Source organism: Cryptomeria japonica, unplaced genomic scaffold (genome assembly GCF_030272615.1).
Source record: "Cryptomeria japonica unplaced genomic scaffold, Sugi_1.0 HiC_scaffold_107, whole genome shotgun sequence".
Classification (NCBI taxonomy): Eukaryota; Viridiplantae; Streptophyta; class Pinopsida; order Cupressales; family Cupressaceae; genus Cryptomeria; species Cryptomeria japonica.
This window is the reverse complement of record NW_026728929.1, coordinates 402501-425000: the sequence shown is the minus strand read 5'-3', so window position 1 is coordinate 425000 and position 22500 is coordinate 402501. Positions and strand designations below refer to the sequence as shown.

The window sequence follows — 22500 nt, the reverse complement described above, 5'->3', positions numbered from 1 at the left end:
GGAAGAGGACAGTTCGAGTGACAGGTCAAATCCAAGAGTTCCGAAGACTACCTCCAGGAACAATCGGGAACAAGACCGATTACAAGTCGTCGAGTCTGTTACTGGGCGAACACGAGATGCGCACAGGAAATCGATCAGCCCTCACAATGGCCCAAGGCCAGAGATCGGACTGCTACGATTTACCCCAACAATCATCGTGCCACTCTTCGCAGAGAGGTGATAGACGCCAACGAGCCCGCGCATAGCAATCGAGGTGTAAAAAGGGCGTTGAAGGCAGGAAGCCTGGACGAAAGAGGCTACGAGGTCACCTCGAAGCGGTCTAAGAATCGGGCGCACTTGGGGCGACTACCAGTGCCAACCCCTTATCCCGCGGTGCGTCCGACACACAGAAATTTCCAAGGCGGCCAAGGAGCCTCCCCGCATAGCAATCGGGGTGTGAGGTTACGGATGCAGCATTGATAGCAATCGAGGTGTGAGGCGAAGGATGCAGAAGTGAGAGCCGAGGGATGTAGCAGAGATAGCAATCGGGGTGTGTGATGCAGAAGAGATAGCAATCGAGGTGTGCGGTGGGAAGGGCCCAGCAGCCAGAATGCATGAAGCGACGGATGAAGCAGTGATGACAACCGGGCTGTGAGGAGAGGAGGGATGCAGCCAAGAAAGCAATCAGGGCTCGAGGCAAGGGATGCATCAAGGATAGCAATCATGTTGTGAGGCGAGATTCCAAAGGCTAAACGTGAGAGGCTGCAGGGTCGACTCAGAGAGGTCTATGCATGTGAGAGGCTGAAAGCAAGGTCGACTCGGAGCGGTCTATGCATCGGGCGCGCTTGGGGCGACTACCAGTGCCAACCCCTTATCCCGCGACGCGTCCGACAAAGAGAACGTTCCAAGGCGGCAGAGGAGGTTACCAGCCGAAGGATGCAGTAGCAATAACAGGTATAGTTCCGCGGCGGCCGAGAAGACTCACCGCATAGGAATCGGGATGCGAGGCGAGGGATGCGGCGGGAAGGCCCCGACGGCTAAACGGAAGAGGCTGCAGGGCCGCCTCGGAATGGTCCAAGCATCGGATGCGATTGGGACGACTACCAGTGCCAACCCCTTATCCCGCGATGCGTCCGATACACAGATAGTTCCAAGGCGGCCGAGGAGCCTCACCGCATATCAATCGGGGTGCGAGGCGAGGGATGGGGCGGGAAGGCCCCAACGGCTAGACGGAAGAGGCTTCAGGGCCACCTCGGAATGGTCCAAGCATCGGACGCGCTTGGGGCGACTGCCAGTGCCAACCCCTTATCCCGCGATGTGTCCGATACACAGATGGTTCCAAGGCGGCCGAGGAGCCTCACCGCATAGCAATCGGGGGTGCGAGGCGAGGGATGGGGCGGGAAGGCCCCAACGGCTAGACGGAAGAGGCTTCAGGGCCGCCTAGGAATGGTCCAAGCATCGGACACGCTTGGGGCGACTACCAGTGACAGCCCCCTATCCCGCGATGCGTCCGATACGAAGATGGTTCCAAGGCGGCCGAGGAGCCTCACCGCATAGCAATCGGGGTGCGAGGTGGGGGATGCGGCGAGATGGCCCCAACGGCTAGACGGAAGAGGCCACAGGGCCGCGTCGGAATAGTCCAAGCATCGGACGCGCTTGGGGCGACTACCAGTGACAACCCCTTATCCCGCGATGCGTCCGATACGAAGATAGTTCCAAGGCGGCCGAGGAGCCTCACCGCATAGCAATCGGGGTGCGAGGTGGGGGATGCGGCGAGATGGCCCCAACGGCTAGACGGAAGAGGCTGCAGGGCCGCCTCGGAATAGTCCAAGCATCGGACGCGCTTGGGGCCACTACCAGTGACAACCCCTTATCCCGCGATGCGTCCGATACGAAGATAGTTCCAAGGCGGCCGAAGAGCCTCACCGCATAGCAATCGGGGTGCGAGGTGGGGGATGCGGCGAGATGGCCCCAACGGCTAGACGGAAGAGGCCACAGGGCCGCCTCGGAATAGTCCAAGCATCGGACGCGCTTGGGGCGACTACCAGTGACAACCCCTTATCCCGCGATGCGTCCGATACGAAGATAGTTCCCAGGCGGCCGAGGAGCCTCACCGCATAGCAATCGGGGTGCGAGGCGAGGGATGCGGCGAGATGGCCCCAAAGGCTAGACGGAAGAGGCTGCAGGGCTGCCTCGGAATAGTCCAAGCATCGGACGCGCTTGGGGCGACTACCACTGCCAACCCCTTATCCCGCGATGCGTCCGATACACAGATAGTTCCGAGGCGGCCGAGGAGGTGGGGGATGCAGCGAGATGGCCCCAACGGCTAGACGGAAGAGGCTGCAGGGCCGCCTCGGAATAGTCCAAGCATCGGACGCGCTTGGGGCGACTACCAGTGACAACCCCTTATCCCGCGATGCGTCCGATACACAGATAGTTCCGAGGCGGCCAAGGAGCCTCACCGCATAGCAATCGTGGTGCGAGGTGGGGGATGCGGCGAGATGGCCCCAACGGCTAGACGGAAGAGGCTGCAGGGCCGCCTCGGAATGGTCCAAGCATCGGATGCGCTTGGGGCGACTACCACTGCCAACCCCTTATCCCGCGATGCGTCCGATACACAGATAGTTCCAAGGCGGCCGAGGAGCCTCACAGCATAGCAATCAGGGTGCGAGGCGAGGGATGCGGCGAGAAAGCCCCAACGGCTAGAGGGAAGAGGCTTCAGGTCCGCCTCGGAATGGTCCAAGCATCGGACGCGCTTGGGGCGACTACCAGTGACAACCCCTTATCCCGCGACGCGTCCGATACACAGATAGTTCCAAGGCGGCCGAGGAGCCTCACCGCATAGCAATCGGGGTGCGAGGCGAGGGATGCGGCGAGAAGGACCCAACGGCTACACGGAAGAGGCTTCGGGGCCGCCTCGGAATGGTCCAAGCATCGGACGCGCTTGGGGCGACTACCAGTGACAACCCCTTATCCCGCGACGCGTCCGATACACAGATAGTTCCAAGGCGGCCGAGGAGCCTCACCGCATAGCAATCGGGGTGCGAGGCGAGGGATGCGGCGAGAAGGACCCAACGGCTAGACGGAAGAGGCTTCGGGGCCGCCTCGGAATGGTCCAAGCATCGGACGCGCTTGGGGCGACTACCAGTGACAACCCCTTATCCCGCGACGCGTCCGATACACAGATAGTTCCAAGGCGGCCGAGGAGCCTCACCGCATAGCAATCGGGGTGCGAGGCGAGGGATGCGGCGAGAAGGACCCAACGGCTAGACGGAAGAGGCTTCGGGTCCGCCTCGGAATGGTCCAAGCATCGGACGCGCTTGGGGCGACTACCAGTGACAACCCCTTATCCCGCGACGCGTCCGATACACAGATAGTTCCAAGGCGGCCGAGGAGCCTCACCGCATAGCAATCGGGGTGCGAGGCGAGGGATGCGGCGAGAAGGACCCAACGGCTAGACGGAAGAGGCTTCGGGTCCGCCTCGGAATGGTCCAAGCATCGGACGCGCTTGGGGCGACTACCAGTGACAACCCCTTATCCCGCGACGCGTCCGATACACAGATAGTTCCAAGGCGGCCGAGGAGCCTCACCGCATAGCAATCGGGGTGCGAGGCGAGGGATGCGGCGAGAAGGACCCAACGGCTAGACGGAAGAGGCTTCGGGTCCGCCTCGGAATGGTCCAAGCATCGGACGCGCTTGGGGCGACTACCAGTGACAACCCCTTATCCCGCGACGCGTCCGATACACAGATAGTTCCGAGGCGGCCGAGGAGCCTCACCGCATAGCAATCGGGGTGCGAGGCGAAGGATGCGGCGAGAAGGACCCAACGGCTAGACGGAAGAGGCTTCGGGTCCGCCTCGGAATGGTCCAAGCATCGGACGCGCTTGGGGCGACTACCAGTGACAACCCCTTATCCCGCGACGCGTCCGATACACAGATAGTTCCAAGGCGGCCGAGGAGCCTCACCGCATAGCAATCGGGGTGCGAGGCGAGGGATGCGGCGAGAAGGACCCAACGGCTAGACGGAAGAGGCTTCAGGGCCGCCTCGGAATGGTCCAAGCATCGAACGCGCTTGGGGCGACTACCAGTGACAACCCCTTATCCCGCGACGCGTCCGATACACAGATAGTTCCGAGGCGGCCGAGGAGCCTCACCGCATAGCAATCGGGGTGCGAGGCGAGGGATGCGGCGAGAAGGACCCAACGGCTAGACGGAAGAGGCTTCAGGGCCGCCTCGGAATGGTCCAAGCATCGGACGCGCTTGGGGCGACTACCAGTGACAACCCCTTATCCCGCGACGCGTCCGATACACAGATAGTTCCGAGGCGGCCGAGGAGCCTCACCGCATAGCAATCGGGGTGCGAGGCGAGGGATGCGGCGAGAAGGACCCAACGGCTAGACGGAAGAGGCTTCAGGGCCGCCTCGGAATGGTCCAAGCATCGGACGCGCTTGGGGCGACTACCAATGACAACCCCTTATCCCGCGACGCGTCCGATACACAGATAGTTCCGAGGCGGCCGAGGAGCCTCACCGCATAGCAATCGGGGTGCGAGGCGAGGGATGCGGCGAGAAGGACCCAACGGCTAGACGGAAGAGGCTTCAGGGCCGCCTCGGAATGGTCCAAGCATCGGACGCGCTTGGGGCGACTACCAGTGACAACCCCTTATCCCGCGACGCGTCCGATACACAGATAGTTCCGAGGCGGCCGAGGAGCCTCACCGCATAGCAATCGGGGTGCGAGGCGAGGGATGCGGCGAGAAGGACCCAACGGCTAGACGGAAGAGGCTTCAGGGCCGCCTCGGAATGGTCCAAGCATCGGACGCGCTTGGGGCGACTACCGTTGCCAACCCCTTATCCCGCGATGCGTCTGATACACAGATAGTTCCGAGGCGGCCGAGGAGCCTCACCGCATAGCAATCGGGTTGCGAGGCAGATTATTGGGAAGGGAACCCCCTGGGATGCGGCTCAAGCAGTGCCCAAAGGGACTGGAATGCGGAATCACATCGAGAGACCCAAATGCTATACGAGGGCTCAAATCGAATTATCGATTTGGCCACGACATGGACGCATCGGAACGACTACCTTTGCCGAACCACTCGCAATTGCATCCATACCGAAACCAATAGACATTTCCGTTAGAGCCCTCGCATAGCATTCGGGAATCTCGCATGCCCCTCTAAATCGACCAATGCTGGCGCTCAATGAAAATCCGAGCGCTACCACCGTTCGAGCGCCAGCATTGGTCGAGTTAGAGGGGCACGGGGGAGAATGCTCCAGTCAACACCTCCCCTATATAAGTTATTTGTCCGATTCTCGCACAACCGTAGTCTGCCTCGTCGAATCAAACAACGGTCCCAGATTCCGACTTCCGTTCCGTAGAGACCCAAAAGCTAGATGGAGGCTCGCAAGAAAGAGAGTCGGCGCATAGCAATCGGGTTTCTCGAACGTTTAGGGACCGAGCTCACTTGCGGATAGGGCAAAATCCGCCAAGCAACCCAAAAGCTAGACGGGGGCTCGAATCGAATCGCCTAGGCGGCCACAACAACGACGTGTTGGATCGACTACCAGTGCCAAACCATTCAGCAAGACTAGTCTGTGTCGAGGCCGGATAGAGATTCTCAGAGAGCGCCCGCATAGCATTTAGGAGACCTGCCGCGTCCCTCACACTCGACAAATGGTGGTGCACGTTTATAAATCCGAGCGATCCCAACCCTTTCAAGCACCAACATCGGTCGAGATAGAGGGGCACGGAGGGGGCTGCGTGAGACAACACAGTCCCCTATATAAGTTATTTGTCCGATTCTCACACATCCGAAGAATGGTCATCAAATCGGACAACAGCCCAAACTTCCGACTTCCGTCCCAGAAAGCCCAAGAGCTATCTAAAACGTTCATGGCCGGAACTCGATCGCGGCTATACCAGTCCGCCAAGCAACCCAAAAGCTAGACTGGAGCTCTAGTCGAATCACCTCTGTGGCCATTGCAAGGACGTGTTGGAGCGACTACCATTGCCGAACCATTCCGCAGGTCGAGTCCATACCAAGGCCGCATAGAGATTCACGATGAGCTCCTGCATAGCAATCAGGAGACTTGCCGTGTCCATCACAATCGATAAATCCTGGTGCAAGATTTTTGCATCCGAGCGCTCCAACCAGTCGAGCACCAGCATCAATCGACATAAACGGGCACGGGGGGAGGATGCTCGAGAACACTACCTCCCCTATATAAGTTATTTGTCCGATTCTCAAGCAGCCGAAGTCTGGTCATCGAATCGGGTCAAAGACCACAACTTCCGACTTTACCCACAATGCAAGTCATCGAATCGAACATCGGCCCCCGAGTCGGACTCCATGCGTATGTCAGGTCATCGGACCCAAATTCCGCCTTCCTGCGCATGGCGGGCCATCAATATCAACTCGGTCATCGGACCCAAACTCCGCCTTTTTGCGTATGGCACGCCTTCAAATCGGTCATCGGACCCAAATTCCGCCTTCCTGTGCATGGCGGGCCATCAACATCAACTCGGTCATCGGACCCAAATTCCGCCTTTCTGCGCATGGCACGCCATCAACTCGGTCATCGGACCCAAATTCCGCCTTCCTGCGCATGGCAGGTCATCGGACACAAATTCAGACCTCGCCAATATGCCTACGTATCGAATCGGTCATCGGACCCAACTTCCGACTTCATCCATACTGTAGGGTCTTTGAGGTTGGCGCGGTGCGCTCAACCCAGGGAGTCGACCCATCGAAGCATACACCTCCCCTATATAAGCTATTTGTCCGATTCCCACACCTGTGTAGTTTGCACCTCTGACCAGGACATCGACCCCAACTTCCGAACTCGACTGCAACGACGGCACCAGCGCCTTGGTGCGCACCTTGCGACGCACAGTCCCAACATTCGCCTTCCTGCACATGGCAGGTCATCGGACCCAAATTCCGACCTCGCGAGTATGCCTACATATCGAATCGGTCATCGGACCCAACTTCCGACTTCATCCATACCGTAGGGTCTTTGAGGTTGGCGCGGTGCGCTCAACCCGGGGAGTCGACCCAACGAAGCATACACCTCCCCTATATAAGCTATTTGTCCGATTCCCACACCTGTGTAGTTTGCACCTCCGATCAAGACATCGACCCCAACTTCCGAACTCGCCTCCAACGACCGAACCAGCGCCTTGGTGCGCACCTTGCAACGCACAGTGCCAACATTCGCCTTCCTGCACGTGGCAGGTCATCGGACCCAAATTCCGACCTCGCGAGTATGCCTACATATCGAATCGGTCATCGGACCCAACTTCCGACTTCATCCATACCGTAGGGTCTTTGAGGTTGGCGCGGTGCGCTCAACCCGGGGAGTCGACCCAACGAAGCATACACCTCCCCTATATAAGCTATTTGTCCGATTCCCACACCTGTGTAGCTTGCACCTCCGATCAGGACATCGACCCCAACTTCCGAACTCGACTAAAAAGACCGCACCAGCGCCTTGGTGTGCACCTTGCAACGCACAGTGTCAACATTCGCCTTCCTGCACATGGCAGGTCATCGGACCCAAATTCCGACCTCATGAGCATACCTACTAATCGAATCGGTCATCGGACCCAACTTCCGACTTCATCCATACCGTAGGGTCTTTGAGGTTGGCGCGGTGCGCTCAACCTGGGGAGTCGACCCATCGAAGCATACACCTCCCCTATATAAGCTATTTGTCCGATTCCGACACCTGTGTAGTTTGCACCTCCGCTCAGGACATCGACCCCAACTTCCGAACTCGCCTGCAACGACCGAACCAGCGCCTTGGTGCGCACCAAAAGTGCGCACTTTTGGAGGGCACTTTTCTGCGCTCCAAAGGTGCGCACTTTTGGAGGGCACTTTTTGGAGGGCACTTTTCTGCGCTCCAAAGGTGCGCACTTTTGGAGGGCACTTTTTGGAGGGCACTTTTCTGCGCTCCAAAGGTGCGCACTTTTGGAGGGCACTTTTTGGAGGGCACTTTTCTGCGCTCCAAAGGTGCGCACTTTTGGAGGGCACTTTTTGGAGGGCACTTTTCTGCGCTCCAAAGGTGCGCACTTTTGGAGGGCACTTTTTGGAGGGCACTTTTCTGCGCTCCAAAGGTGCGCACTTTTGGAGGGCACTTTTTGGAGGGCACTTTTCTGCGCTCCAAAGGTGCGCACTTTTGGAGGGCACTTTTTGGAGGGCACTTTTCTGCGCTCCAAAGGTGCGCACTTTTGGAGGGCACTTTTTGGAGGGCACTTTTCTGCGCTCCAAAGGTGCGCACTTTTGGAGGGCACTTTTTGGAGGGCACTTTTCTGCGCTCCAAAGGTGCGCACTTTTGGAGGGCACTTTTTGGAGGGCACTTTTCTGCGCTCCAAAGGTGCGCACTTTTGGAGGGCACTTTTGTGCACTCCAAAGGTGCGCACTTTTGGAGGGCACTTTTCCTGTGCTCCAAAGGTGCACACCTAGGTGAGCACCTTCGACCACACCTTGTAGCACACCAAACTCTGACTTTCGACTTCATCCGCAATGCAGGGTCTTTGAGGTTGGCGCAATGCGCACAACCAGGGGAGTCGACCCATCAAACCCAACACCTCCCCTATATAAGCTATTTGTCTGATTCTCATACATGCGTAGCCTGCAGGAGCAATTAGGACATCGACCCCAACTTTCGGCTTCTAAACGAAAACAAGGTCTTTGAGGTTGGTGTAATGCGAACAACTAGGGGAGTCAACCCATCAAACCCAACACCTCCCCTATATAAGCTATTTGTCTGATTCTCATACATGTGTAGTCTACAGGAGCAATTAGGACATCGACCCCAACTTTTGACTTCTTAACGAAAACAAGGTCTTTGAGGTTGACGTAATGCGCACAACCAGGGGAGTCGACCCATCAAACCCAACACCTCCCCTATATAAGCTATTTGTCCGATTCTCATACATGTGTAGCCTGCAGGAGCCATTAGGACATTGACCCCAACTTTTGACTTCTTAACGAAAACAAGGTCTTTGAGGTTGGCGTAATGCGCACAACCAAGGGAGTTGACCCATCAAACCCAACACCTCCCCTATATAAGCTATTTGTCTGATTCTCATACATGTGTAGCCTGCAACAACGATTAGGACATCCACCCCAACTTCTGAATTCGTCTGCGTTGACCGCACCAAAGGTGCACGCCTTGGTGCTCACCAAAATCCGACTTCCGACTTCTTCTGCTATGCGGGGTCTTTGAGGTTGGCGCAGTGCGCACAACCAGGGGAGTCAACCCACCGAATGCAACACCTCCCCTATATAAGCTATTTGTCTGATTCTCATACATGCGTAGACTGCAGCAATGATTAGGACATCCACCCCAACTTTTGACTTCTTAAACAAGACAGGGTCTTTGAAGTTGGTGCAGTGCACACAACCAGGGGAGTCGACCCATCAAACGCAACACCTCCCCTATATAAAGCTATTTGTCCGATTCTCATACGTGTAGTCTGCAGCAGCGATTAGGACATCGACCCCAACTTCCGAATTCGTTTGCATTGACCGCACCAAAGGTGCACGCCTTGGTGTGCACCCTGGAGTGCACTTTGGTGCTCACCTCGGTGCACACTTTGGTGTGCACCTCGGTGTGCACCAAAGGTGCGCACCTTGGAGCGCACCAAAGGTGTACACTTTGGAGCGCACCACATAGGGTCTTTGAGAGGTTGGCGCAGTGCGCACACCAAGGTGGGTGTTGAGGTGCGTGCCGAGGTGGGTGGGTGCTAGGGTGCGCTCCATGGTGGGTGCCAGGGTGGGTGCGTGCTAGGGTGGATTCCAAAGAGGGTCATAGGGTGGGTGCCAAGGTGGGTTGGTGATATAGTGGGTTCAAAGGTGGGTACTAGGGTGGGTTCCAAGGTGGGTCACAAGTTGGGTGCCAGGATGCGTGGGTGTTAGGTTGGGTGCCAAGGTGGGCTCCTGCGTGGGTGGGTGCTAGGGTGGGTTTCAAGGTGGACGCGAGGGCGGGTGCCAAGGTGGGTAACAAGTTGGGTGTTAGGATGGGTGAGTGCTAGAGTGGGTGCCAAGGTGGGTGGGTGCTAAGGTGGATGCCAAGGTGGTTCACAGGGTGGGTGGGTTCTAGGGTGAGTTCCAAGGTGGGTCACAGGTTCAGTGCTAGGGTGGGTGTCAAGGCGGGTGTCGAGGTGCCTGGGTGCTAGGGTGTGGATGCCAATGTGGGTCATAGGGTGGGTACTAGGGTGGGCTGCAATGTGGGTGCCAAGGTGGGTAACATGCTCGGTGGGTTCTAAATTGGGTGCCAGGGTGGGTGTGCACCCACCTTGCCCGAGGTGGGTGCCAAGGTGCCAGTGTGGGTGGGTGCTAAGGTGGATGCCAAGGTGGGTGAGAAGGTGGGTGATAGGTTGAGTGGTAGGATGGGTGGGTGCCAAGATGGGTCACAGGGTGGGTGCAAGGGTGGGTAGGTGCTAGGGTTGGTGTCAGGGTGGGTGGGTGCTAGGTTGGGTTCCAAGGTGGGTGCGAGGGTGAGTGTCAAGGTGGGTCACAGGTTAGGTGCTAGGATGGGTGAGTGCTAGGGTGCAAAGGTGCCAGGGTGGGTGCTAGGATGGGTCGATGCTAGGGTGAGTGGCAAGGTGGGTCCACAAGTGTCAAGGTGGGTGCCGAGGTGGGTGCCAAGTCGGCGACTGCTATGGTGGATGCCAAGGTGGGTCACGGGGTGGGTGCCAAGTTGCTAGGTTGGGTTCCAAGGTGGGTGCCAACGTGGGTGCTAGGGTGCGTGGGTTAAAGGGTGTGTCACAACGTGGGTGCCAGGATGGGTGCGCACCCACACTGGCCAAGACGGGTGCGGGTGCAAGGTTGGGTTCCAAGCCCGGTCACAGGCTGGGTGCTAGGATGGGTGGGTGCCAAGGTGGGCACCAGGGTGGGTGCACCCACCCTGGCCAAGGTGGGTCACGGGGTGGGTCCTAGGGTGGGTAACGGGGTGGGTACTAAGGTGCGTGCCAAGGTGGGTCATAGGGTGGGTGCCAAGGTGGGCACCAGGGTGGGTGTGCACCAACCCTAGCCAGGGTAGGTCACGGGGTGGTTGTCGGGGTGGGCGTCAAGGAGCCAAGGTGGGTGGCAAGTAGCCAAGTTGCGTGCCAAGGTGGGTGTCGGGGTGGGTGCCAAGGATCCAAGGTGGGTGCCAAGGAACCAAGGTGGGTGTCTGGGTGGGTGCCGAGGTGGGAGCCAGGGTGGGTCCCAAGGTGAGTGCAAAGGTGGGTGCCAGGGTCAAGGTGAGTGCCAATGTGGGTTCCAAGGTGCCAGGGTCAGGGTGAGTGCCAATGTGGGTTCAAAGGTGCTAAGTTGGGTGCGAGGTTGGGTGCGAGGGTGGGTGGGTGCCAAGGTGTGCTAGGTGGAAGCCCGGGTGGGTCGGCATCCCATGGGTGTCGAGTTGGGTGCCTGATGGGTGCTTCTTGTCAAGTTTTAGTCGTCGGGACTCATTTCGAGCCTTAGAGGTCGTTTCTTGTCCGGTTGCCCTGTCTTCGACCTGGGAACCCAATTTTGGTCCTCGGGTCCCATTTTTTTTTGTCTCGCATCCCACTTTTGGCCTGTGGCCTTTTCGGGGTCGATTCTCGTTTTGGGCATCAGAGCATGTTTCTTCTCCTAAAACCCAATATTTGTTTATTAAGTCTCGGAACACATTTTTGTTCTCGTGGACCCATCATGGGTCTTGGAACGCATTTGTGGTCCTTGGGTCCCATTTTGCATCCCGAAACTTGTGTTTTGGTGCTTGATCCCTATTTTGGGTGCCCACCTTGCACCAAGTGCGCACCCGGGGCAAACCGAGCGCCTTGGTGCACCGGGGCAAGATCGAGCGTGCACCCGAGGCGCCCCGAACATGCACCAAGGTGCACTCGGCCCACATGTGAGCGCAGGTCGTTGCGCCCGAGGTGGTGTGTGGGCACCGCGTTGCAGACGGGACACTGCACGCACACGACGCCCCCTCCAGGTGCACGCACGTAGGCCGGGCCGGGTGCACACCCGACGCCCTAGCAAGGTGCGCGCACCCGGGCAGGGCTCACACTTGGCGAACGGGGCGCACTTCGCGAGGGAGGGTGTGCACCTCGACGGGGGTGGGTGGCCGGGGTGGATTCGCACGTGGGTCGCGGTTTGCTAAGTACACACTGCGACAAGCTCATAACGGGTGCGATCATACCAGCATTAGTGCACCGGATCCCATCAGAACTCCGCAGTTAAGCGCGCTTGGGCCGGAGTAGTACTGGGATGGGTGACCTCCCGGGAAGTCCCGGTGTTGCACCCTTTTTTAGTTTTTCGCCGGGCGTCGCAATGCTATTTGAATAAACCTTTTGCCCGTTTGCGTTCTCGTCGGGGCCGGGCCGGGCCGGGGTGCGCTGCCCGCACTACCGCGCGCGCGGGGGCGACACCGAGCGCGCACCCGAGGCACCCCGAGCACACAGGCCACGGTGCAACCCGGGCGTTGTGCGCGCACCCCGGTGCGCCCGAGGTGCTGCGCGCGCACCCAGGTGAAATCGGTGTGCACCTCGGCCAGTGCGCGCTCGGTCGAGTCGCGCACGTTGGCCAAGGTGCACGGTGATGTTTCTTACTCTAAGGTTCCGCACCAGACGCCCGGGACAGGTGAGCGAAGCTGGGCGGGGCCGGGTGCGCGGCCGGGGCAGGTGCACGCAGCTGGAGAGAGCTTTGGAGCACACTTCGGAGCGCACCAATGATGCGCTCCATTCAAAAGTTTCCTGAAAAGGCAAAAAAAGTTGAGATTATAGAATTTCCCACTTGAGAGATTGTAAAAAAAAAAAATTTAAAATGAAGGAAACGCGGGTGCCAAGGTGTGCGCAGCCCAGCCAAGGTGTGCGCACCAAGGCGCCCACCCTGGCGAAGGTGCACGCAAGGTGCGCACCCGAGGCAAACCGGACAATTAACCCAACTTTCGACTTCGCGCGCACCTTGGAGCGCACTTCGGAGCGCTCCTTGGTGCGCACCAATCTTGGGCACCTCGGAGTGCACCATGGCGCCCACCAAGGTGCGCACCCGGGGCAAACCGAGCTCCGACTTCGTGCGCACCTTGGAGCGCACGAAAGGTGCGCACCATGGCGCCCACCAAGGTGCGCAGCCCAGCCAAGGCGTGCGCATCAAGGTGCGCACCCTGGCGAAGGTGCGCACCCGGGGCAAACCGAGCTCCGACTTCGTGCGCACCTTGGAGCGCACAAAAGGTGCGCAACCCAGCCAAGGTGTGCGCACCCCGGTCAAACCGAGCTCCGAATCGTGCGCACCAGAGGTGCACGCCATCGTGCGCACCTTGGAGCACACTTCGGAGCCCTCCTTGGTGCGCGCCGATGTTGCGCACCTCGGAGCGCACCCGGGGAAAACAATGCAATTAACCCGACTTTCGACTTCGTGGGCACCTCGGAGCGCTCTCGGGTTCGCACCTCGGAGCACACCGAGGTGCGCACCTTTGATGCGCTGCCTTCACCAATTTCCAGAAAAGGCAAGAAAACATTGAGAAGGTGTGCGCACCGAGGTGCCCACCCTGGCGAAGGTGCACGCGAGGTGCGCACCCGGGGCAAACCGGGCTCCGACTTCGTGCACGCCGCACCTTGGAGCACACTTCGGAGCGCTCCTTGGTGCGCACCAGGGCGCGCAACCCAGCCGAGGTGCCCACCCCGGCGAAGGTGCACGCGAGGTGCGCACCCGGGGCAAACCGGGCTCCGACTTCGTGCACGCCATGGTGCCCACCGCGGCGAAGGTGCACGCGAGGTGCGCACCCGGGGCAAACCGGGCTCCGACTTCGTGCACGCCGCACCTTGGAGCACACTTCGGAGCGCTCCTTGGTGCGCACCATGGTGCCCACCAGGGCGCGCAACCCCGCCGAAGGTGCACGCGAGGTGCGCACCCGGGGCAAACCGGGCTCCGACTTCGTGCACGCCGCACCTTGGAGCACACTTCGGAGCGCTCCTTGGTGCGCACCATGGTGCCCACCAGGGCGCGCAACCCCGCCGAAGGTGCACGCGAGGTGCGCACCCGGGGCAAACCGGGCTCCGACTTCGTGCACGCCATGGTGCGCACCGCGGCGAAGGTGCGCACCCGGGGCAAACCGGGCTCCGACTTCGTGCACGCCGCACCTTGGAGCACACTTCGGAGCGCTCCTTGGTGCGCACCAGGGCGCGCAACCCAGCCGAGGTGCCCACCCCGGCGAAGGTGCACGCGAGGTGCGTACCCGGGGCAAACCGGGCTCCGACTTCGTGCACGCCGCACCTTGGAGCACACTTCGGAGCGCTCCTTGGTGCGCACCATGGTGCCCACCAGGCCGCGCAACCCAGCCAAGGTGTGCGCACCAAGGTGCACGCGAGGTGCGCACCCGGGGCAAACCGGGGTCCGACTTCGTGCACGCCGCACCTTGGAGCACACATCGGGGCGCTCCCGGGTTCGCACCGGCGTTGCGCACCGTGGTGGGCACCTCGGAGCACACCAAGGTGGGCAGCGAGGTGCGCACCTTTGATGCGATGCCTTCACTAATTTCCATAAAAGGCAAAAAAAAAACGAGATTTTAAAATTTCCGTTTTGAAAGATAGTGAGAAAAAGGGAATGCTGGTGCCATCTTGAGCCCGCCCTGGTGCGCAGCCCAGCCAAGGTGTGCGCACCAAGGTGCCCACCCTGGCGAAGGTGCGCGCCCGGGCAATTAATCCAACTTCCAACTTCGCGCACGCCAGGGTGGGAGCGCACCCAACAACCGGGCCTGGGAAGAGCCAATGCGAGAAACCCCACCAAACGCTCTGACAAAAAAAGAGGGGGCGCTCCAGTAACCCCGCTTCGGAGCGCACCCTGGGCAAACCCAGCCAAGGTGCCCACCCCGGCCAAGGTGCAGGCGAGGTGCGCACCCGGGGCAAACCGGGCTCCGACAACGTGCACGCCGCACCTTGGAGCACACTTCGTAGCGCTCCCGGGTGCGCACCTCAGAGCACACCAAGGTGGGCAGCGAGGTGCGCACCTTTGATGCGCTGCCTTCACTAATTTCCAGAAAAGGCAAAAAAAAAAGGAGATTTTAAAATTTCCGTTTTGAAAGATAGTGAAAAAAACGGAACGCGCGTGCCATCTTGAGCCCGCCCTGGTGCGCAGCCCAGGTAAGGTGCCCACCCTGGCAAAGGTGCGCACCCGGGCAATTAACCCTACTTCCGACTTCGTGCGCGCCAGGGTGGCAACCGGGCCTCGGAAGAGCCAATGCGAGAAACCCCACCAAACGCTCCGACAAAAAAAGAGGCGGCGCTCCAATAACCCCGCTTCGGAGCGCAGCCGGGGCAAACCCAGCCAAGGTGCCCACCCCGACGAAGGTGCACGCGAGGTGCGCACCCGGGGCAAACCGGGCTCCGACAACGTGCACGCAGCACCTTGGAGCACACTTCGAAGCACTCCCGGGTGCCCACCGGCGTTGCGCACCGTGGTGGGCAGCGAGGTGCGCACCTTTGATGCGCTGCCTTCACTAATTTCCAGAAAAAGGCAAAAAAAAATGAGATTTTAAAATTTCCGTTTTGAAAGATAGTGAAAAAAAAGGAACGCGGGTGCCATCTTGAGCCCGCCCTGGTGCGCAGCCCAGGCAAGGCATGCGCACCAAGGTGCCCACCCGAGGTGCACACCCGGGGCAAACCGGGCTCCGACTTCGTGCAGGCCGCACCTTGGAGCACACTTCGGAGCGCTCCTTGGTGCGCACCATGGTGCCCACCAGGGCGCGCAACCCAGCCAAGGTCTGCACACCAAGGTGCCCACCCCGGCAAAGGTGCACGCGAGGTGCGCACCCGGGGCAAACCGGGCTCCGACTTCGTGCACGCCATGGTGCCCACCGCGGCGAAGGTGCACGCGAGGTGCGCACCCGGGGCAAACCGGGCTCCGACTTCGTGCACGCCGCACCTTGGAGCACACTTCGGAGCGCTCCTTGGTGCGCACCATGGTGCCCACCAGGGCGCGCAACCCAGCCAAGGTGTGCGCACCAAGGTGCACGCGAGGTGCGCACCCGGGGCAAACCGGGGTCCGACTTCGTGCACGCCGCACCTTGGAGCACACATCGGAGCGCTCCCAGGTTCGCACCAGCGTTGCGCACCTTTGATGCGCTGCCTTCACTAATTTCCAGAAAAGGCAAAAAAAAACGAGATTTTAAAATTTCCGTTCTGAAAGATAGTGAAAAAAACGGAACGCGGGTGCCATCTTGAGCCCTTCCTGGTGCGCAGCCCAGGCAAGTTGTGCGCACCAAGGTGCCCACCCTGGCGGAGGTGCGCGCCCAGGGCAATCCGGGCTCCGACTTCGTGCACTGCATGGTGCCCACCAAGGCGCGCAACCCAGCCAAGGTGCCCACCGCAGCGAAGGTGCACGCGAGGTGCGCACCCGAGGTGCACACCCGGGGCAAACCGGGCTCCGACTTCGTGCACGTCGCACCTTGGAGCACACTTCAGAGCGCTCCTTGGTGCGCACCAGGGCGCGCAACCCAGCCGAGGTGCCCACCCCGGCGAAGGTGCACGCGAGGTGCGCACCCGGGGCAAACCGGGCTCCGACTTCGTGCACGCCATGGTGCCCACCGCGGCGAAGGTGCGCACCCGGGGCAAACCGGGCTCCGACTTCGTGCACGCCGCACCTTGGAGCACACTTCGGAGCGCTCCTTGGTGCGCACCATGGTGCCCACCAGGCCGCGCAACCCAGCCAAGGTGTGCGCACCAAGGTGCACGCGAGGTGCGCACCCGGGGCAAACCGGGGTCCGACTTCGTGCACGCCGCACCTTGGAGCACACATCGGGGCGCTCCCGGGTTCGCACCGGCGTTGCGCACCGTGGTGGGCACCTCGGAGCACACCAAGGTGGGCAGCGAGGTGCGCACCTTTGATGCGATGCCTTCACTAATTTCCATAAAAGGCAAAAAAAAAACGAGATTTTAAAATTTCCGTTTTGAAAGATAGTGAGAAAAAGGGAATGCTGGTGCCATCTTGAGCCCGCCCTGGTGCGCAGCCCAGCCAAGGTTTGCGCACCAAGGTGCCCACCCTGGCGAAGGTGCGCGCCCGGGCAATTAACCCAACTTCCAACTTCGCGCGCGCCAGGGTGGGAGCGCACCCAACAACCGGGCCTGGGAAGAGCCAATGCGAGAAACCCCACCAAACTCTCTGACAAAAAAAGAGGGGGCGCTCCAGTAACCCCGCTTCGGAGCGCACCCTGGGCAAACCCAGCCAAGGTGCCCACCCCGGCCAAGGTGCAGGCGAGGTGCGCACCCGGGGCAAACCGGGCTCCGACAACGTGCACGCCGCACCTTGGAGCACACTTCGTAGCGCTCCCGGGTGCGCACCTCAGAGCACACCAAGGTGGGCAGCGAGGTGCGCACCTTTGATGCGCTGCCTTCACTAATTTCCAGAAAAGGCAAAAAAAAAAGGAGATTTTAAAATTTCCGTTTTGAAAGATAGTGAAAAAAACGGAACGCGCGTGCCATCTTGAGCCCGCCCTGGTGCGCAGCCCAGGTAAGGTGCCACCCTGGCAAAGGTGCGCACCCGGGCAATTAACCCTACTTCCGACTTCGTGCGCGCCAGGGTGGCAACCGGGCCTCGGAAGAGCCAATGCGAGAAACCCCACCAAACGCTCCGACAAAAAAAGAGGCGGCGCTCCAATAACCCCGCTTCGGAGCGCAGCCGGGGCAAACCAAGCCAAGGTGCCCACCCCGACGAAGGTGCACGCGAGGTGCGCACCCGGGGCAAACCGGGCTCCGACAACGTGCACGCAGCACCTTGGAGCACACTTCGAAGCACTCCCGGGTGCCCACCGGCGTTGCGCACCGTGGTGGGCAGCGAGGTGCGCACCTTTGATGCGCTGCCTTCACTAATTTCCAGAAAAAGGCAAAAAAAAATGAGATTTTAAAATTTCCGTTTTGAAAGATAGTGAAAAAAAAGGAACGCGGGTGCCATCTTGAGCCCGCCCTGGTGCGCAGCCCAGGCAAGGCATGCGCACCAAGGTGCCCACCCGAGGTGCACACCCGGGGCAAACCGGGCTCCGACTTCGTGCAGGCCGCACCTTGGAGCACACTTCGGAGCGCTCCTTGGTGCGCACCATGGTGCCCACCAGGGCGCACCCGAGGCAAACCGGGCTCCGACTTCGTGCACGCCGCACCTTGGAGCACACATCGGAGCGCTCCCAGGTTCGCACCAGCGTTGCGCACCTTTGATGCGCTGCCTTCACTAATTTCCAGAAAAGGCAAAAAAAAACGATATTTTAAAATTTCCGTTCTGAAAGATAGTGAAAAAAACGGAACGCGGGTGCCATCTTGAGCCCTTCCTGATGCGCAGCCCAGGCAAGTTGTGCGCACCAAGGTGCCCACCCTGGCGGAGGTGCGCGCCCGGGGCAAACCGGGCTCCGACTTCGTGCACTGCATGGTGCCCACCAAGGCGCGCAACCCAGCCAAGGTGCCCACCGCAGCGAAGGTGCACGCGAGGTGCGCACTCGAGGTGCACACCCGGGGCAAACCGGGCTCCGACTTCGTGCACGCCGCACCTTGGAGCACACTTCAGAGCGCTCCTTGGTACGCACCAGGGCGCGCAACCCAGCCAAGGTGCTCACCCCGGCGAAGGTGCACGCGAGGTGCGCACCCGGGGCAAACCGGGCTCGGACTTCGTGCACGCCGCACCTTGGAGCACACATCGGAGCGCTCCCGGGTTCGCACCAGCATTGCGCACCTTTGATGCGCTGCCTTCACTAATTTCCAGAAAAGGCAAAAAAAAGAAAAAAATGAGATTTTAAAATTTCCGTTTTGAAAGATAGTGAAAAAAACGGAACGCGGGTGCCATCTTGAGCCCGCCCTGGTGTGCAGCCCAGGCAAGTTGTGCGCACCAAGGCACCCACCCTGGCCAAGGTGGGTCACGGGGTGGGTCCTAGGGTGGGTAACGGGGTGGGTACTAAGGTGCGTGCCAAGGTGGGTCATAGGGTGGGTGCCAAGGTGGGCACCAGGGTGGGTGTGCACCAACCCTAGCCAGGGTAGGTCACGGGGTGGTTGTCGGGGTGGGCGTCAAGGAGCCAAGGTGGGTGGCAAGTAGCCAAGTTGCGTGCCAAGGTGGGTGTCGGGGTGGGTGCCAAGGATCCAAGGTGGGTGCCAAGGAACCAAGGTGGGTGTCTGGGTGGGTGCCGAGGTGGGAGCCAGGGTGGGTCCCAAGGTGAGTGCAAAGGTGGGTGCCAGGGTCAAGGTGAGTGCCAATGTGGGTTCCAAGGTGCCAGGGTCAGGGTGAGTGCCAATGTGGGTTCAAAGGTGCTAAGTTGGGTGCGAGGTTGGGTGCGAGGGTGGGTGGGTGCCAAGGTGTGCTAGGTGGAAGCCCGGGTGGGTCGGCATCCCATGGGTGTCGAGTTGGGTGCCTGATGGGTGCTTCTTGTCAAGTTTTAGTCGTCGGGACTCATTTCGAGCCTTAGAGGTCGTTTCTTGTCCGGTTGCCCTGTCTTCGACCTGGGAACCCAATTTTGGTCCTCGGGTCCCATTTTTTTTTGTCTCGCATCCCACTTTTGGCCTGTGGCCTTTTCGGGGTCGATTCTCGTTTTGGGCATCAGAGCATGTTTCTTCTCCTAAAACCCAATATTTGTTTATTAAGTCTCGGAACACATTTTTGTTCTCGTGGACCCATCATGGGTCTTGGAACGCATTTGTGGTCCTTGGGTCCCATTTTGCATCCCGAAACTTGTGTTTTGGTGCTTGATCCCTATTTTGGGTGCCCACCTTGCACCAAGTGCGCACCCGGGGCAAACCGAGCGCCTTGGTGCACCGGGGCAAGATCGAGCGTGCACCCGAGGCGCCCCGAACATGCACCAAGGTGCACTCGGCCCACATGTGAGCGCAGGTCGTTGCGCCCGAGGTGGTGTGTGGGCACCGCGTTGCAGACGGGACACTGCACGCACACGACGCCCCCTACAGGTGCACGCACGTAGGCCGGGCCGGGTGCACACCCGACGCCCTAGCAAGGTGCGCGCACCCGGGCAGGGCTCACACTTGGCGAACGGGGCGCACTTCGCGAGGGAGGGTGTGCACCTCGACGGGGGTGGGTGGCCGGGGTGGATTCGCACGTGGGTCGCGGTTTGCTAAGTACACACTGCGACAAGCTCATAACGGGTGCGATCATACCAGCGTTAGTGCACCGGATCCCATCAGAACTCCGCAGTTAAGCGCGCTTGGGCCGGAGTAGTACTGGGATGGGTGACCTCCCGGGAAGTCCCGGTGTTGCACCCTTTTTTAGTTTTTCGCCGGGCATCGCAATGCTATTTGAATAAACCTTTTGCCCGTTTGCGTTCTCGTCGGGGCCGGGCCGGGCCGGGGTGCGCTGCCCGCACTACCGCGCGCGCGGGGGGCGACACCGAGCGCGCACCCGAGGCGCCCCGAGCACACAGGCCACGGTGCAACCCGGGCGTTGTGCGCGCACCCCGGTGCGCCCGAGGTGCTGCGCGCGCACCCAGGTGAAATCGGTGTGCACCTCGGCCAGTGCGCGCTCGGTCGAGTCGCGCACGTTGGCCAAGGTGCACGGTGATGTTTCTTACTCTAAGGTTCCGCACCAGACGCCCGGGACAGGTGAGCGAAGCTGGGCGGGGCCGGGTGCGCGGCCGGGGCAGGTGCACGCAGCTGGAGAGAGCTTTGGAGCACACTTCGGAGCGCACCAATGATGCGCTCCATTCAAAAGTTTCCTGAAAAGGCAAAAAAAGTTGAGATTATAGAATTTCCCACTTGAGAGATTGTAAAAAAAAAAAATTTAAAATGAAGGAAACGCGGGTGCCAAGGTGTGCGCAGCCCAGCCAAGGTGTGCGCACCAAGGCGCCCACCCTGGCGAAGGTGCACGCAAGGTGCGCACCCGAGGCAAACCGGACAATTAACCCAACTTTCGACTTCGCGCGCACCTTGGAGCGCACTTCGGAGCGCTCCTTGGTGCGCACCAATCTTGGGCACCTCGGAGTGCACCATGGCGCCCACCAAGGTGCGCACCCGGGGCAAACCGAGCTCCGACTTCGTGCGCACCTTGGAGCGCACGAAAGGTGCGCACCATGGCGCCCACCAAGGTGCGCAGCCCAGCCAAGGCGTGCGCATCAAGGTGCGCACCCTGGCGAAGGTGCGCACCCGGGGCAAACCGAGCTCCGACTTCGTGCGCACCTTGGAGCGCACAAAAGGTGCGCAACCCAGCCAAGGTGTGCGCACCCCGGTCAAACCGAGCTCCGAATCGTGCGCACCAGAGGTGCACGCCATCGTGCGCACCTTGGAGCACACTTCGGAGCCCTCCTTGGTGCGCGCCGATGTTGCGCACCTCGGAGCGCACCCGGGGAAAACAATGCAATTAACCCGACTTTCGACTTCGTGGGCACCTCGGAGCGCTCTCGGGTTCGCACCTCGGAGCACACCGAGGTGCGCACCTTTGATGCGCTGCCTTCACCAATTTCCAGAAAAGGCAAGAAAACATTGAGAAGGTGTGCGCACCGAGGTGCCCACCCTGGCGAAGGTGCACGCGAGGTGCGCACCCGGGGCAAACCGGGCTCCGACTTCGTGCACGCCGCACCTTGGAGCACACTTCGGAGCGCTCCTTGGTGCGCACCAGGGCGCGCAACCCAGCCGAGGTGCCCACCCCGGCGAAGGTGCACGCGAGGTGCGCACCCGGGGCAAACCGGGCTCCGACTTCGTGCACGCCATGGTGCCCACCGCGGCGAAGGTGCACGCGAGGTGCGCACCCGGGGCAAACCGGGCTCCGACTTCGTGCACGCCGCACCTTGGAGCACACTTCGGAGCGCTCCTTGGTGCGCACCATGGTGCCCACCAGGGCGCGCAACCCCGCCGAAGGTGCACGCGAGGTGCGCACCCGGGGCAAACCGGGCTCCGACTTCGTGCACGCCGCACCTTGGAGCACACTTCGGAGCGCTCCTTGGTGCGCACCATGGTGCCCACCAGGGCGCGCAACCCCGCCGAAGGTGCACGCGAGGTGCGCACCCGGGGCAAACCGGGCTCCGACTTCGTGCACGCCGCACCTTGGAGCACACTTCGGAGCGCTCCTTGGTGCGCACCAGGGCGCGCAACCCAGCCGAGGTGCCCACCCCGGCGAAGGTGCACGCGAGGTGCGTACCCGGGGCAAACCGGGCTCCGACTTCGTGCACGCCGCACCTTGGAGCACACTTCGGAGCGCTCCTTGGTGCGCACCATGGTGCCCACCAGGCCGCGCAACCCAGCCAAGGTGTGCGCACCAAGGTGCACGCGAGGTGCGCACCCGGGGCAAACCGGGGTCCGACTTCGTGCACGCCGCACCTTGGAGCACACATCGGGGCGCTCCCGGGTTCGCACCGGCGTTGCGCACCGTGGTGGGCACCTCGGAGCACACCAAGGTGGGCAGCGAGGTGCGCACCTTTGATGCGATGCCTTCACTAATTTCCATAAAAGGCAAAAAAAAAACGAGATTTTAAAATTTCCATTTTGAAAGATAGTGAGAAAAAGGGAATGCTGGTGCCATCTTGAGCCCGCCCTGGTGCGCAGCCCAGCCAAGGTGTGCGCACCAAGGTGCCCACCCTG

The 22500-nt window shown here is 60.6% G+C and overlaps 2 non-coding genes across 2 annotated transcripts; both read left to right on the top strand.

Annotated features, from left to right (window-relative positions):
• Positions 1 to 12138: 12138 nt before the first annotated feature.
• Positions 12139 to 12257, top strand: LOC131865252 (5S ribosomal RNA). Its single transcript, XR_009363981.1, has one exon. It is a non-coding gene; the product is annotated as a 5S ribosomal RNA (ribosomal RNA).
• A 7817-nt stretch (positions 12258 to 20074) lies between these two features.
• Positions 20075 to 20193, top strand: LOC131865237 (5S ribosomal RNA). The gene has a single exon (XR_009363966.1). It is a non-coding gene; the product is annotated as a 5S ribosomal RNA (ribosomal RNA).
• The last annotated feature ends 2307 nt before the right edge of the window (positions 20194 to 22500 follow it).